This window comes from Crotalus tigris, unplaced genomic scaffold (assembly GCF_016545835.1).
Source record: "Crotalus tigris isolate CLP2741 ecotype Arizona unplaced genomic scaffold, ASM1654583v1 scf7180000018124.1459596, whole genome shotgun sequence".
In the NCBI taxonomy this organism is placed as follows: Eukaryota; Metazoa; Chordata; class Lepidosauria; order Squamata; family Viperidae; genus Crotalus; species Crotalus tigris.
Genome location: NW_024096836.1, coordinates 712,808 through 729,831, shown reverse-complemented (window position 1 = coordinate 729,831; position 17,024 = coordinate 712,808). Strand labels below are relative to the sequence as shown.

The 17,024-nt window shown below is 40.4% G+C and overlaps 1 long non-coding RNA gene across 2 annotated transcripts in view; it reads left to right on the top strand.

The window, feature by feature from the left end:
* LOC120310119 overlaps nt 1-17,024 on the top strand; it is a 96,448-nt gene that overhangs the window by 60,729 nt on the left and 18,695 nt on the right. Inside the window, exon 3 of one of the 2 annotated variants that reach the window (XR_005557273.1) lies at nt 6,529-6,614. The exons of the other annotated variant lie outside the window; for it this stretch is intronic. This is a non-coding gene — a long non-coding RNA (uncharacterized LOC120310119). The remainder of the gene's footprint in view (nt 1-6,528; nt 6,615-17,024) is intronic. 2 annotated transcript variants of the gene reach the window in all.

Genomic DNA, 17,024 nt, shown 5'->3' with positions numbered 1-17,024 from the left:
AAAGGACATTAGGCGATAATCAGTACTTTGTATTGCAATCAGAATTCTTGTAGTAACTGTCCAGGTCATAGAGCAGAGACGTTACATGGGCAAAATGAAAAATAATATGATTGCTTGTAATGCTGCATTCTGAAATGATTGTAACTTCTGGGTGTTGTTTGAGGGTAGCCAAGTGGAAGGTGACTAAAGCATGTGTAGTTGTAGAAGTTCCTCTCAATCCTGGAAAATGAATTTGTGCAAAAGCTCTCCTAGTCCTGTCTCCTACTTGCCCATTGAGTAGGAGTCAAGACTGCAGAAAAACTTTTAAATTACATATATGTTTTACCTAGGGAACTACTACCAAATCAAGAGCTTAAGATGGTAAATCCTTGGCTTGAAATTTAGAGCAATCAGTCTTGCTAAGGTTGAGGCTCATAGCTTGTTCCTCCCCAAGAGGAATGATATGATATACAGTTGATAATGTTAACATCTCCAAGAACTTTATTCACTTCCTCAAGGCTCATGAATTTTTCTAATAGGGCAAGACCCCTCTACATTCAATGCAAAGGGAACTGCCCAGCCAGAGTCCAACTTCAATCCATCAGATTCTTATACTATTCCTCAATGTGCCCATTAAGTTTCCCTCCTCTCTATTAATACCGTAAGTTGTTTCAGAAAGGGCTTTGGGATTGTGATCTGCAAATGCAATAAGAGCAGGTAAACAATTTTATCTCACTATTCTTATCACTATTGTGAAGGCTTTAATATGGAATTGTACAAGCATTCATTCAGTCTCTTTCATTGTCTTTCCCAGCAGCACTGTAGGCATGTCTTTATTATGATGTCTCATTTCCTAGAGCTGTTCATAAAACCAAGAATTCCCCCAGGATCAATGTTAACAAATCCAGCTCACTCAGACTTGAAGGACTCTGATACTGAGGAGTCTACTCTGAATGTACCAGACATCAGTAAGCAATTTAGCACCTGAGGCTGACCCTGCCAACTATCATTAGAAGTATATCTAGGCAGTTGATGAGGACCAGGATCTTGAGTGCCATTTTCCATGCCAAGCAGGTCAAAGTTCCTCTATGTATCTCCTTGCCTGGCATCTCAGCCTTTATTGGCTGCCACTTGACAGAGACTTTACATAAGATAAACTCCTTTGGTACAATCATTCTATCTCAAGCTTTGTACCCTTTGCCTCTGAAAATTCTATCACTCTGAAACTGGACTGGCTAGATATAAAGAACTAGATATAAAATTTAATTATGTGAACTATGAATTGGTAATACCTTTGCCCACTGCTTTGGATCTCCCTGTTTGGAATTTATTTGTAAGCAGGCTCATGTGTTATTGGGACTTTGCTGAGGTGCTTGCAAACACACTCTGCCTTCTATTGCCTATACTTGCTTTATCCAAAAGTAAAACCTTTGCAAACTAACATCTGTGTCTGTTGTTGGCCTGGAACAGGATAAGCATATAGAGAAAGGCCACCTCTTGCAATCGTATTGATCGCTGCTAATACTCACTCCAAAGATTTATCAGGGTTTCAGATAAACTGCCCATCAAAGAATCAGAAAACTCCTGATTATCATTTGAAAACCATCAAGCACCAAGGCAGGGTAGAGTGATTTAATAGCTCCCATCTCCTTGCAGGGGACAGCAGCACCAGAAAACTCCAAAGCTATCAGCAAGTTGTCTGATCATAAAAAGGAATAGATAATAATGGTCTTAGCTCTTAGATCACTTTGCACTCACCTGAAATAAAAACCAGATCAGTCTTCTGACCCTTGATGTGCTTTGAGTGCTCAATAATCTGGGACATGGCCACATGTAGCCATTTTAATATAGCGTCAGAAGCCATCTAGGGTGAATAATAAATAGGAAGAAAGAAGCTAAAATAAATCTAAGACATTAGACATGTTTTCATATGATAATTTTATAATTTTCTCTCTTGGTTGCAGATTCATTAATATAACATGAAGAAATCAGATTTAAATAGATCTTCTTTCTTATGTACACCAATTTGGAAGTAGAATATCTTGCACTGAATATAATTTACTTTTTAGTAAGCTTGCCAAGGTCAGCAGACTTTTTATTATGCCCTTGAGAAGAGGGCAGCTGCTGTCAAAAAAAAGTAAAATTAAATTAAATTAAATGCTCCAAAATCATAGCAATATGAAACGCTGAAAGTTTACAATATTTTTAACAGTGTCACCTGAAATGTCTCAATTTAAACATACATAGGCCTAATATTAATGCTTCGGATATCCCCAATTTCCCTCTTTTCATAACATAATAGTACAGAATAATTATCATACATAGAATAAACATATTAATTCAAAAAATACAGTCTTACTCTATTTTACATATTTATTCTACTAAGCAAAAGTTTTTCTTCTCAGTTATAGGTCTGAGTCTTAAACCTTAGATCAGTTCGTGTCTAAACAGCCTTTGTAATCCATTACATACAATTTTAAAACTCATTTTTAAGTCTTATTCTGGCTTTCTTTTTGTGCCAAGCAGGTTTCCATAACAGGGCTTCTATATCAAGAAATGAGTCTCTCTTTATTCCTCGTAGTATCATTTGGATTAAAAAAAAACATCCCATTTTCTGTTTAGGAAAGCTGGCTCCTTTGTAATTAATGCCTTGTTGCTTTAGAGATTCAGGTCTCAATGTTTGATTCTGCTGAGTAAGACACTCAGTTATGTCCAATTTTGTAGTTAGTAGTTGATTTTGTACATCAATTCCTGTCGCTTTTGAAGTTGTATATAGTTTAGTTAAAGTTACTTTTTTTTCATCAAAAATCTCAATAGGTTGTATGTAAAATGACTTAAAATCTTCTTTGGTGTTACTTAATTCCTCTTCTGTTGTTTTTTTGTCTGTAAAATGATCAGGTGAAACCTGGGGTTCAGTTTGTAAATTTAAAATAGAGTTTCTGTTTTTTATTTCTGTAGTAATCTCTTTTATTTTGGCACATACTTGCTCAGTGGCTTCATAATTTTTTTCCAGTATAAGTTTACAGTTAAGTTGTAAATAGGGTTTCTCCATTTCTATAATGGCTAGAAGCAATCCTTTTATCTTTTAGTGAGGGCTATATTTGACAGCAGTTAGCCAATGTCCACCCCCACAATTGCAGCTGTTTCAACTTCTTTATCTTTTCCTTTTTGTGATGATTTGAAGATCAAAACCAACCTCAGCATCAGACTAGAGAAGGCAGTTGTAGTTTTAAATTTCACCACAAGATGTCGGCAGTAGATTATATAATCTTTTCCCAGATATCCAAAACAACATTAAAAAATTTTTAAAAAAATTCTCCATATATAAACTAGGCAAAATAATGAAGTTCAGTAATAAGAATTTTTTCGGGACCCCAAAGTAAATAGAAGTAAAAATAGTCAATAAAATTTAGTTATTCTTTCGTTTTGTTCAAAACTTCTCTTCCCACATTAACGAACGCCGCTCTCTCGAGGCAGGGAAATAATTCCCCAAAAGCTTTTTACATGAAAAAAAGAGGAAAAAATAGGATAAAGAGAGGAATGGAAAGATCTCACCTGGATCATCCACGGTGGTTCTTTACGCTTAGATGTTCTTGTGACTTTCGGCTGGTGCAGCTATGTGATTGGCTTTCTTACTGGGTGATCTTTGCTTCGTCAGCCCTAAGGAGTAACTTGAGCTGTGAGAGGAGCTGCCGCCCTCCCACAGTCGACGAGAAGCCTCAAAGAGGTGAGAAAGTAACTTTATACCTTTTTCATAATTCTGTGCAGAAATAAAAATAAAAATGAATGCCCAGTGATAAAAGTGAAAATTAGGACAATTAAAACCCCCAGTATTTTAACCTAGTGGTAATTTAGACTAAAATCTGGAAATCCTTAATAATTTCTAATATTGTTGAAAGAACTTTAAAATGTGAACCTGGAACTCTTCTAAATACATCCTAGTAATACAATTCTTGCAAACAAGCTCAACCATCTATTTATGTCACTTTTAATCAAGAAAGACAATTTACATCTGCAAATAGAGAAATTATTCTTGGATAATTTTTCTAGCATATTTAAAATAATTCAAATGCTAAGCAAATTCCCAATTTTTACAAATTTTCATAAATAAATTAGAAGAATGTAAATAGATATATTAGCGTACAGAAAATTTCTTTCTTCTTTATTCAAATCCTCAGGTTTGGCCAGTTGGCCTGTATTTGTTTGCTCCTCCATTGCTTTGTGATTGTGTAGTTTTGCATCTCACTGGAAACTTGAGGGGAGGAATGTGTCTTTGTTTCTACCATTTGAAAGAGGTTTGTCCTGTTTCTGCCTAATAATTCACTCTACTTGACTTCGGGTGAGTTTGTAATAAGTGTTTCTCTCTTTGGTTAGTTTCCATCCGTTGCTTCTTATCTTGCCTTCAGGTGCTTTAGAGAATAGCTTGACTCCCTCTTTTTTGTGGCAACCCCTGAGATATTGGAACACTGCTATCATGTCACCCCTCGTCCTTCTCCTTACTAAACTAGACATATCCAATTCCAGCAACCATTCCTTATATGTTTTAGCCTCCAGTTCCCTAATCATCTTTGTTATTGTTCTCTATACTCTTTCTAGAGTCTCAACATCTTTTTTACATTATGGTGACCAAAACTGGATGCAGTATTCCAAGTGTGGCCTTACCAAGGGGTTGTAAAGTAGTATTAACACTTCATGTGATTTTGATTCTATCCCTCTGTTAATGCAGCCTAGCACTATGTTGGCTTTTTTGGCAGCTGCAGCACACTGCTGGCTCATATTTAAATGATTGTCCACTAGGACTCCAAGATCCCTGTCACAGTTACTACTGTTGAGCAAAATACCACCTATACACTATACCTGTGCATTTGGTTTTTCTTGCCTAAATATAGAACTTCACTTTTTTCACCATTAAATTTCATTTTGTTAGATAGCGCTCAATGTTCAAGTCTGTCAAGATCCTCCTGTATCTTAAGCCTATCTTCTGGAGTGTTGGCTATTCCTGCCAGCCTGGTGTTATCTGCAAATTTGATGGGTTTCCCATCTATCCTCTCATCCAAATCATTGATGAAGATGTTGAAGAGTACTGGGCCTAAAACAGAGCTTTGGGGTACCCCACTGCATACTTTCCTCCATATAGATGCAGTTCCATTGAGTGTGGTTGGTCAGTCAGTTATGAATCCATGTGATGGTGATGCTGTCCAACCCTCATATTTCTATCTTATCTAGTAGTAGTTGTGGTCTACTATATCAAATGCCTTACTGAAGTCCAAGTAAATTATATCCACAGCATTCCTCTGGTCCACTAATATTGTCACCTGGTCAAAGAATGCAATAAGATTTGTCTTATTGCATGTTGGCTTTTGGTTATGACTTTGTTTGCTTCTAGGTGTTCATTGATTCATTGCTTGATTATATTTTCCAGAATCTTCCCAGGTATTGAGATCAGGCTGATAGGCCTATAGTTTCCTGGATCTATTTTTTTCCCTTTTTTGAAGATGTGAACTACATCAGCTCTTTTCCAGTCCTCTGGTAGTTCCCTGGTGCTCCAGGATCTTTGAAAGATATAGTTCAGTGGTTCTGAGATCACATCTGCCAGTTCCTTTAGAACTTTGGGGTGTAATCCATCTGGTCCTGGTGATTTGAACTCATCTAGGGTGGACAGGTGTTTACTTACTATTTTCTTGCCTATTTCAACTTGTGTTTCTAATCTGTTTTTTACGGTACTGTTTTTGATAGATTGGATTGTTTCTTCCCTTTGTGTAAAGATGGATGCAAAAAACGACTTAAGTAGTTCTGCTTTCTCCCTATTGCTTGTCACCTTCTTGCCACTTTCTCCCACTAATGGACCAATCATTTCCTTTTCTGGTTGTTTGCATGTTGAAAGAAGCTTTTTTTTGTTAGTTTTGATTTTTGTCGGAAGCCTTAGTTCATTTTGAGCCTTAGCTTTCCTCACTTCATTTTTGCAGGCTCGGGCTATTTGCTGATATTTTGCCTTAGTTATGTGTCCCTCTTTCCACTTTTTATACTTGTCCTTTTTGTCTTTCAATTTATTAGAGTTCTTTATGCAGCCATGCTGGTTCCTTTTGAGAGCTGTTATTTTTCTTCTTTGTTGGTTTTATGTTAGACTGGGCTTTTACAATCTTACTTGTCAAAATTTCCTAGACTTCTTGAGTTGTTTTCTCCTTGAGGATTCTCATCCATGGAATCCTTCCCAAGCTTTTGAAAAAAAAAGTAACAAAAAAGTAACAAAATTTCCATATTATTTGATTTGATTGATGCTTTCCTTAATTGTATGGTATTCAAATGGGTTTTTTTTTAAGGTGAATCAGTTTCTCATTTTTTTAAATTGTGCTGATCTGATCAAAAATCTATTTTTACACTGAATTTGCATTAACAAATCTAGCAGCTAGCTGTAGTTCCTGAATGAATTTCTTACTCTGTATCAATTTATACATGTTACCATCAATTATAGAGTGCCTAGAAAATCTATAGAATGCCAAAATTGGGACATCAAAGTATGAAATGCTTAATGTTTCACATATTTCCTAGGTATTCTAGACCATGACATAAAGCAAACTGGCAAAATATAAAACATGTCTGCTGAAATGCCATTGTAGCTTTCCCTATTGCAACAGGTAGGTCAGTACTGGTTTTTTTCTCTTGTTTTTTTTTTCAGTAAGAAAGTCCTATACTTTATTTTGCATTTCTTCTTTCATTTTCATATACATCTTTTCAATAAAGGGTCAGTCTAACCCCAACCCCTAACCTTTTTCATGACACTCTTCATACTTTGCTTAAATAGTTCTGTCATTCTCTATAATGCATATACATTATATACAATGCCTAGAGAAAATATGTAATATATTAAAATAACAGATATGTCATACTTTGCCTAAATATATCACAAATTTCCTGGGCATCCTGTACAATGCCAGCTTTTCACTTATTGCCATTAACATATATATTAACGAAGGCCAGACTGAAAAGCAACAGCATTATAGTTTGTACAACCTTGAATGATTATTTTGTTTTACTTTTAGATTAGGTGAGCATTTCTCTAAAGTCATATGTATGATATGTATCAATTTATTTACAAGCTATTAATACAATCTAGAAAGCATAAAAATTAAACATTTAAAATTCTATAGGAGTATAATATTACCTATGGATTACTTTTAAAGTTAATTATTACTTTTTTGCTGAAAGGAATTTTGTGCCAAATTCAAATTGCTAATCTTCTTGGAGTTTTTATTTTTCAGATTTCCGGAGAACATGTTTTAATATAGGTTTTGTGTATTATCAAAGAGATTCCTTTGATTTAAGTTGAAGCAGTTGCACACATTCATCAAGTATTATCTTTTTTTGTAACAAGTTTTATTAATTTTTCAATTTTTACACCCAAGTAATTAGGAAACTTTGTGGTGATAGGGTAATCAATAGTCCAATAACAAAGTCATTCATGAAAATCTGAGGTTACATCATTAAGGGCTCCCTCTCTATTCCCCTTAATTATTATATTGTATTCAGTTTCATACATTTCTTAGTAGAGCTCAATCAATCAATACATTTATGAACACAATTTTAGTTATACATATTCAAATCCTGTTTTTAAGTTTTACTTAATTCCAATTACCATGTTCAAATTTAGCCTTTGATAACCATAATGTTTAAACTTCGGGTAACCCTCATTTCATTACGGGATAATTATCACAGCTAAAGTACACATATTGTTCCAAAATTTAGGTTCTTATCTTATTTCACTAATATATTCTATTTCTCATCCTAATAGCTCCTCATTTACTAATAAAATATCTTTCATTGTCACAAATCCATTTCCATATAGCAGTTCAAAACTATAATCTAACAGTTAATTTTCATTTCCATTATAAATTTAAATACTAAATATTAAATCAACCAATGTCTCTAAAAATCTCCTTAACCCACTAAATGAGATTTTATGTCCCATTTTTAAATCTAACTCTGGCTTTCTTTTTGTGCCAATCAGGCTTCCATACCAATGCCTTTGAATCCTCAGATGTGTCTCTCTTCATTCCCACACATGCTGTTTGAATCAAGGGAGAACATGCAGTTATCAATTTTTCAAAGGAACTGGCCCTTTTGTAGTTATTAGGTTGTTGCCCTAAAACCTTTTAGAGACGAGTGCCCAAAAACTGCCCCTGCCCCTGCTCCACTTCCTGCCCTGCCCCCTGCCCCTTCCCCTGCCTCGGCCTGCCTGCAGGGCCACTCACCATCTCCAGGGCCCGTCGCATATCGCCCAGTCAACCCAGCAGCGCCATGGCGGCCACGCCTTCTGCCCACGCCCCACAGCATCAACTGTGCGATGGGGCATGAGGGCAGAGTCTTGTCTACGCTGCCTGGCTGCTATGTCCTTGGCTGCGCTGCTCCATGTGGGCCACGCTCAGGGGTGACTCTCCTCCAGGGGGCTGCTGGTGAGGGGATCTCGGGGGAGGCAAAGCTGGGACAATAGCACATATGCCTATAGAGAAGACTCCGAGTGCCACCTCTGACATGCGTGCCATAGGTTCGCCACCACTGCCTTAATAAGTCAAATCTCCATGTTTGGTTTGAAATGTTCGTCATCAGTTCAGTCTGGTCGTCGTCTTCTTTTTCTTTTTCCAGTTTTGTCTGAGTAGAATAAAAGGTCATATCCAGTGTTGTCATTATTGCTTGCTTGTCTAGATTGTCAACATTCTCATTATGTTGTAATTGTTGTTCAGTTCCTGTTGCTTTGGGAATTACAAGTATTTTGGTTGGAGTCAGTATTTGATTATCAAAGTTCTCCAGCATGTTAGATGTAGCATCCACCGGTGGGATATTTCAGCCTTCCTGCTCAAGAGACTAAGTTCGAAGTTCAGCCACACCTCCTTGGGGCGGTCCTTCTTTCCCCCAGTTTTAACTTAGTCTATGCTCAGGAGGACGCAACTTTAATGGCTCCTCTGTTAGATTAGAGTTTTACTTATTTAATTGAACAGATAGGCATTTATTTTCCTTTATTGGTGTTTTTTTGTTTTAAATTTATTATTGTTAGAAATTTAACAGTATTCTTTTTTGGGCATTTGGAGACAGTTAAGCTTCAGCCAGCAGGGGCTCGTAGGCCTCAGGGGCCGATCGAGCCGACTCCATCAGAGCCAGGAATAGCGCTAAGCAGCTGCTTAGCGCTAAAACGAAGCCTGGTTTCGGCGCCTTGGAGCAAGCTGCCTCGTCGTCAGATCTAATGGAGCGCAACTCGGTTGGGAGGACTCGTTCCTTCCTTGTGGCCACGAGGCTCCAGCAAGTGCTGCATTGATCCGGATCGCAGCGGAGGCTATACAACCAACCGCAAATGTCTCTGCCTTATAGATAAAGAGGGGGAAGGGGCAAGTGTTGCAGGATTCCCCAGTATTGTTGTTATTCGGGCAAAAACAGGCATTGGGGAAGTTCTTCCTTGAAAGGCATCGCCATTTTGGAAGACACGAGGTTGCGGCTGCCATTTTGAAATTAGATTTCGGGTGTGGTCACTGCTGTAGGCCTTGTTTACCAGTTGATAAATTTCAGGGCTGAGAATTTTATACTGTAGCCTACTGTGTTGGGCTCCTAAGGGGGAAAATTACACAGTATCTCTGATTGATTTGCTTTAATATTCTACTAAAGGAAGAGTGGAATCAGAACATATACACATAATTCTATTCTGTTTATAATTAAGGGACTATTGAATTACCTGTTCTTCGTAGTTCGCAGGCGCTGTTGTCAGCAGGGCCTAACCAGGCAGTTCTAGTGGACTGTCTGGCTGTTTGCCATCGTTGTTGTTCAGAGCGTGGGAACTTCCCTCTCTGACAACCAGATCTGCGTAATTTTCCCCCCATTCCTGGATATATCCTACTCAGAATATCCAGCAAGAGATGGCAGACAGTGAAGCTCCTCAGACATCGCAGGGTTCTGGAGTTCCCCCCGCACAACCAAAGCACAGGTCTTCTGAATTGAACGTGGGGGGAAAGAAGAAGGCTAAAACCAAACATTTAACCACCAAGGAACCCTCCAAGGCTGCTGAGAGAGAGGCCTCGAGGAGACATCAGGCACTAGAAAAGGAATTTTCCAGAATTCAAAGGCTCAGGTCCAGTGAGGCTGAAGTGGTTCCCCCTGTTTCACTGGACCGGTCCCCATTTGATCCTCCAAGTGTGCCTTCTTATGATGTCCCCAGGGCTTGGTCTCCTCAAGGGGAAACTGAACAGGTTAGTCCCTATTCCTCTCCTTCTCATCTTCCTCCTCCTCCTCCTCCTTCTGTTTCTTCTGCTTACATCACACAACAAGTTCCAGTGCCCACACATTCCCCCACAGCGGTTGGTGCTCGTTCCACAAATCAGGTCATGTGGGCAGAACAGTTCCAGAGCTAAATGCATCAGGCATTCAACCAATTTATGGCTTCTTCAATAAGTCAAGGGTTTCCCCAGGCACCACCGCCTCCGCCCATATCAGGTACTGGTGTATCTGAAGCGTCATCTCAATTAGGAGAAGGTGAATCAGTGGACCTGGAATTGGTGGATATTCCCATGTCAGGGGATGAGGAGGCGGCTCCGGACCCGACTCCTACAATGGGTCTTTTTGATCCATCCCTGTTCAGATCTTTACTTCCGAAGGCCTGTACCACGGCCAATTTGGCCACGGAGCAGGAACCCAAACCATCTACCTCTGCTACACAGGAGTCTAATCCTCTGTTTGCAGAAAAGGTAGTGGAGGATAAACAGATTCCTTGTCCTGCCATATTCCACACTACCGTGGAAAAGCAGTGGGCCTCATTGGCCACTTTGCCTTCCCCCAATAGCACGGATAAGAAACTTTTTAATGTCTTCCTCCTTTGTCTCTCTTCTAGAGGTGCCTACGGTGGACACTCCGCTCACCTCTCTGTTCTCCACATCCACAATCCCTGGAGAAATGGCAGAGAATCTGAAGGCGGAGGATAAAAGGTTTGAATTTTCCTTCCGCAGAGCTCACCAAGCCTCGGCATGGGCAATTAAGGCAGCAACATCTTTGTCCTTTTTTGCAAGGACATCCATTATGTGGCTTCGTGAGTTACAGGCTCTGATTCCCCCTGAACAGGTGTGTACTCACCAGACGCTAGAGAAACTGGTAACGGCGTCAGAATACATGGCTGACTCTTCCCTACAGTCTGCCAAGTTCTCCGCTAGGTCCATTGCGGCCACGGTTTCTTCACGCAGACTCCTGTGGCTCAAACACTGGAAGACAGACTTGAAATCAAAGTGGCGTCTATCAACAGACACTTATAGTGGGAAGCAGCTATTTGGCCCGGTTCTTGAACTGTTCCTAATAGAGGGGAAGGATAAGCGAAAGGTTTTGGCGCACCATTCTAAGAAGGTAGATAGAAGGCCTCAACAGGACTTTTGCAGGCAGGCCTTTCGTGCCGGGGACTCTTGGGAAGGGAGGCAGCCCTTTCGGAGCGGACAATCCTGGGATTGGTCCAGAAGCTCTCGTTCCTTCTCCCCCAGGCAGGATCGGCAACAAGACCGCCAGGGTTCTGGAACTAAAGCTCAGTTCCAGTCCAAACGTACCTTTCGAGGGGCTGGGGGTTGCCCTTTCAAGAAATCCAAGTGAAGCCAGGGCAGACCCTCCCATTGGAGGTCGCTTAGCGTTATTCAGCGACACTTGGGAGGTCACCACCAACGACACGTGGGTGAGGGAGACCATAAGATTCGGTCTCGCCTTAGAGTTCCTTTCCATTCCGTCAGACCATTTCATTCAGTGCCCCACCTCAAGAAATGCTCAAAAGGCCGAGCTAGTGTCCAAGGCCATAGCTCACCTACTAGAAATAGAAGCCATAGAACCAGTACCACGGGATCAGATAGGAAAAGGGTACTACACAATCCTATTCGTAGTTCCCAAGGCCTCGGGAGGTTGGAGAGCAATTCTAGACCTAAAAGGACTAAATTACTTCCTAGCCTACAGGAGATTCAAAATGCAGTCCCTCAAATCAATTCTGGCCAGCATTAGGAAAGGGGATTTTCTCTCCTCCATAGATCTGACCGAAGCATATCTTCACATTCCCATCCTCCCACAACACCGCAAGTTCCTCTGGTGTTGTTACATGCATCGGCATTACCAATACAGAGCACTACCCTTCGGCCTGTCTTCGGCCCCTCGGGTATTCACAAAAATATTGGCTGTGATAGCAGCCCACCTCAGATTGATGCCGGTGCGCGTACAATGTTACCTGGACGATATAATCATCCAATCCAGTTCCTTCCGTTCCGCCCAATTGGACCTACAGATCACGATACAAACACTGCAGGAACACGGATTCTTGATAAACTTCAAAAAGAGTCACATACTGTAGTTCCTTCCACTCGAATCCTCCACTTAGGGACCATAATAGATTCCAGCCTGTGCAAGGTTTATCTCCCAGGAACGCAAGGACAGTATCAGGTTGCTCATCCAAAGGATCTGGAGAGAGAAGGTAGTCTCCATAGTGCAGTTGTCTCAACTGTTGGGCAAGATGGTGTCTTGTCTGAGCATTGTCCCATGCACCAGACTGCACTCCAGGACCCTCCAGTGGTTCCTCCTCCCATTCCAGAGACGGAACTTGAGTGCTTCAACAAAGAAGGTGAGAGTTCCACACCACATCCTGTTGTCCCTCCTGTGGTGGACGTCGTCGGCATTGAACAGGGGGTCCCTATTCAAGGAACCTCCCAGGCTCAAGCTGACCACGGACGCCAGCCTATTTGGCTGGGGGGCCCACCTACAGACACACATGGCACAGGGTCAATGGTCACAGTCAGATCTCACACACAATATAAATTGGCTAGCATTGAGGGCAATACATCTAGCCCTCCGTCACTTTTCCGAGATCGTGGCGAGGAACCATGTCCTGATAATGACGGACAACATAGCAGCCAAGGCACACGTCAACAGGCAGGGAGGAACCTGGTCATGGTCCCTCATGCAGGAAGCACTGGATTTGGGGCTGTAGGCAGAGTCCAATCTGAAGTCCATCAGTGTGGAGCACATATTGGGGGAGGCGAATCGGCAAGCTGATTCACTGAGCAGGGCAATAGTCAACCACTCAGAGTGGAGACTGGACCCGGTTCTGTTTCAGGAAATTTCAGAGAGGTTCGGATATCCGCAGGTGGATTTGTTTGCCTCAGAGACAAATTCCCACCTCCCCAGATACTTCACCAGGTTTCTGTCACCGGGGCGGAGGGAACAGATGCCCTCCGCTGCAGGTGGCCGAGTGGACTGCTCTACGCTTTCCCCCCGCTTCCACTCATTCAGGCTACCATTCGCAAGATCTTTCTTCAACTAGTCGCCTGGCACTTGAGCAGGAGAGTTTAGTCAGACAGTCCTATTCGTCTGAGGTCATATCCATGATATAAGCCTCGAAGAGACCCTCCACTAATAGAATTTATGACGGTACGTGGAGGAATTCTGTAAATGGTGTATCACTCATAATTATAGACCTTTAAGGTCACTATTCCTGACATTTTAGAGGGGTTGAATAAAGGTCTTTCACATAGTATCATCCACAGACAGATTGCGGCCCTGTCAATGGTTCTCACGTGTGATAGATTTCCCTCTCTATCCCAACACCCGGCGGTTGCCGCTTTCCTAAAAGGGGCAATTAACACCAGGCCCCCCACAGTACACCGATACCCTTCATGGGATTTACCGACGGTGTTGCAAGCCCTCTCGATGGCACCGTTCGAGCCCATGGGGTCCTGCCCACTTTATTTCTTCTCTTTGAAGGTTGCCTTTCTGGTAGCCATCACGTCGGCAAGGCGTATTTCGGAACTGGCCGCCCTTTCAGTCAGAAGTGATCTATGTATGTTTCTGGATGACAGGGTGGTCCTTAGATTGGACCCTTCTTTCATCCCAAAAGTCAATACATGGTTCCACAGGTCCCAAGATTTGGTTCTTCCTAACTTTTGCCCAAACCCAACTCATCGTCTAGAGAGGCAGTGGCACAAATTGGATGTGCGCAGGGCCTTGCGACATTACGTCAAGCGGTCTGCCGCTTTTCACAAATCGGAAGCTCTGTTTGTGTCTTTCCAGTCCTCTTCCATGGGTAAGAAGGTTTCATCACCCATAGGGAGATGGATCAGGGCATGTATTTTTCACGCATACAAATCTCAATCCCTGCCCGTATGGAAACCTATCACAGCTCATTCAACACATAGCGCGGCCACATCAGCGGCCTGGGCTACGCAGGCCTCGGTTGAAGAGATTTGTAGGGCAGCAACTTGGTCTTCTTCCTCTTCATTTATAAGGCATTACAAACTTGATAGGTTTGCTGCTGCGGAAGCCTCGTTTGGCAGAAGGGTCTTGAAGGAGGTTGTCTCTTCTGAGGGGACACATGCCTAGACTGTCCCTCCCGGCAGGGACATGGGTGGTTTTGGTATGTCCCACTGGTGGATGCTACATCTAACATGCTGGAGAAGGGGCATTGTCTTACCTGAACGCCTTTTCTCAGCATGTAGATGTAGCATCCACACCCACCCTTAACAGTTAGTCTAGGCAGGTATAATTATAGGAGGAGCCATTGCGTCAGACTTCGTCATATTTGCTTCGCCTCGTTAAAACTGGGGGAAAAAAGGACCGCCCCAAGGAGGCGTGGCTGAACTTCAAACTTAGTCTCTTGAGCAGGAAGGCGTTCAGGTAAGACAACGCCCCTTCTCAATAGGTTGTATATATTATTATTTTTTTTATTAAAAAGTTTTATAAATTTTACAGAAAATACAAGACAATACAAAAACAAAAAACAACATATACAAATAAAAAACAAACATTACCCAACAAAAAACCCCTTCCCCAACCCCTACCCACACCCTCCCCCCTTCCCCCCCCGAGCCTTCCAGAGCAGAATATAGGCTTAGTTAAAAGAAGATTAAAAAATTATATTTATAAAGAAAAAGAAAATATAAAATAGAAGATATATATATGTATATAAAAATAAAGATTATAAAAAGGCTATATAATATTTTTTTATATCCAACTTAAATTGTATAAATTTTATCCATTTATCCCAAACAGCAAGAAATTTCTCTTGCGTTTGTCCCTTTAAGAAAGCCGAAATCTTTGCCATTTCCGCCAAATAAGACACTTTAAGAAACCATTCCTGCAATGTAGGCAAAGATTCCTTCTTCCAATATTGTCCTACTAACAACCTCGCAGCTGTAATCAAATTTAACATCAATATAACCTCCTTTGTATCACAATCAGTAACTATACCTAACAAAAATAATTGCAGAGTAAATTTTACCCTCCTTTTGAAAATTCTCTGGATATTCCACCATATCTTAATCCAGAATGCTTTTATCTCTCTACACGACCACCAAATATGATAATAAGTAGCATCCATACAACCACATCTCCAACATTTAGGTTGTAAGTCAGGGTACATAAGAGACATTTTTTGTGGATCAAGGTGCCATCTATAAAACATTTTGTAAAAATTCTCCCTTAAGTTCTGTGCTTGCGTAAATTTGACATTTCTCACCCAAATAGTTTCCCAGGTGTCCAATGAAACTGGCTCACCAAAATTCTGCGCCCATCTAATCATACAATCTTTAATTAGTTCCGTTTCTGAATCCAGTTCAACTAGAACCCCATAAATTCTCTTAATGTGGGTTTGTCTTTGATCCTTCACTTGCTTAATAAGATTTTCATCTTCTCTTAAAAAACCCACCTTACAATCCATCTTCCATCTATCTGCTAATTGCCTATATTGGAACCAAGAATAAATAATATTTATTGATTTTAACTGCCAGTTTTGTCCATCCCATCTAAGTAACTGTCTATAAGACACCATATCCATTTTAACCCCTCTTTTTATTCCTTCTATCGCATGCCAAGGTATAGCCCATAATGGTACTTTGAAATCACTTTTATAGTATTTTCTCCAAATCCTAAGTAGAGAAGTTCTTAGAATATGAGATTTAAAAACCCAATCCACTTTTTTATTAAATATTAAATAGGCATGCCACCCAAAAAGTAAGTTCCATCCCTCTAAATGGAGTATCTCAGAGTTTGTCAAATTTACCCAGTCACTAACTAATGTTAGAACCACCGCATCATAATATAATTTCAAATTCGGTACCTTTGAGTCCTCCCCTCTCACGGAAGTCTTGCATAATTTTAAGCTTAACCCTTGGCTTTTTCCCTGCCCAAATAAATTTATTGAAACCTTTCTGCCATTCACTTAAATTAATCTCATTCTTCAAAATCGGTAACATTTGAAACAAAAAGAGAAACTTGGGTAGAATATTCATTTTTATCACTGCAATTCTTCCCATGAGGGATAGTTGCAACTTTTCCCAATTCTTCAGGTCTTTCTGTACCCTAACCCACAACCTTTCATAGTTATTTTTAAATAATTTTGCATTAGAAACAGATAACATCACCCCCAAATATTTTACCTTATTAACAATTTCAAAACCCGTCAAGTTAACCAAAGTCTGCCTCTCCCGGCTATAGGTTGTATATATTGTTATACAAAATCCTCTTTAATATTGGGTTGTTTCTCTTCTGTTGTTTTTTGATTTGTAAGTTGGAGTCTGGAGTTCAATTTGTAGTTTGGGGATAACATCTTTAGCTTTCACTCTGGAATTCATTAGCTCGGTGGCTTCAAGAATTTTTTCAAGTATAAGTTTATAGTTAAGTTGTGAGTAAAGGTCCTCCATTTCTATGGTGGTTAAAGATAGTCTTTTAGTGGAGGCTATGTTTAGAAAGAGTCAGCCAATGTCCACCTCCAAAATTTCGCCACCCAGCTTTTCTAATTCTTATCTTTTTTGATAATGTGAAGGGCAAATCAAGGGAGTCAGCAAGCTTCACAGTTAGAAAAATTCAGTTGCTGTGCCAGGCTTGGCCACAAGATGTCCCCAGTAAGCTATAAAAAATTTTCCCAGATGACAATTATGCTTTAGTCCAGTTAAAAAAAAATAACAGAAGGATATTTTTCAAAGTTAATAGATAGATAAAATGATAAGTCTCTATAATAGGAACTTTTAGGACCCCCAAGTATCCGAAAAATAAAAATCCAG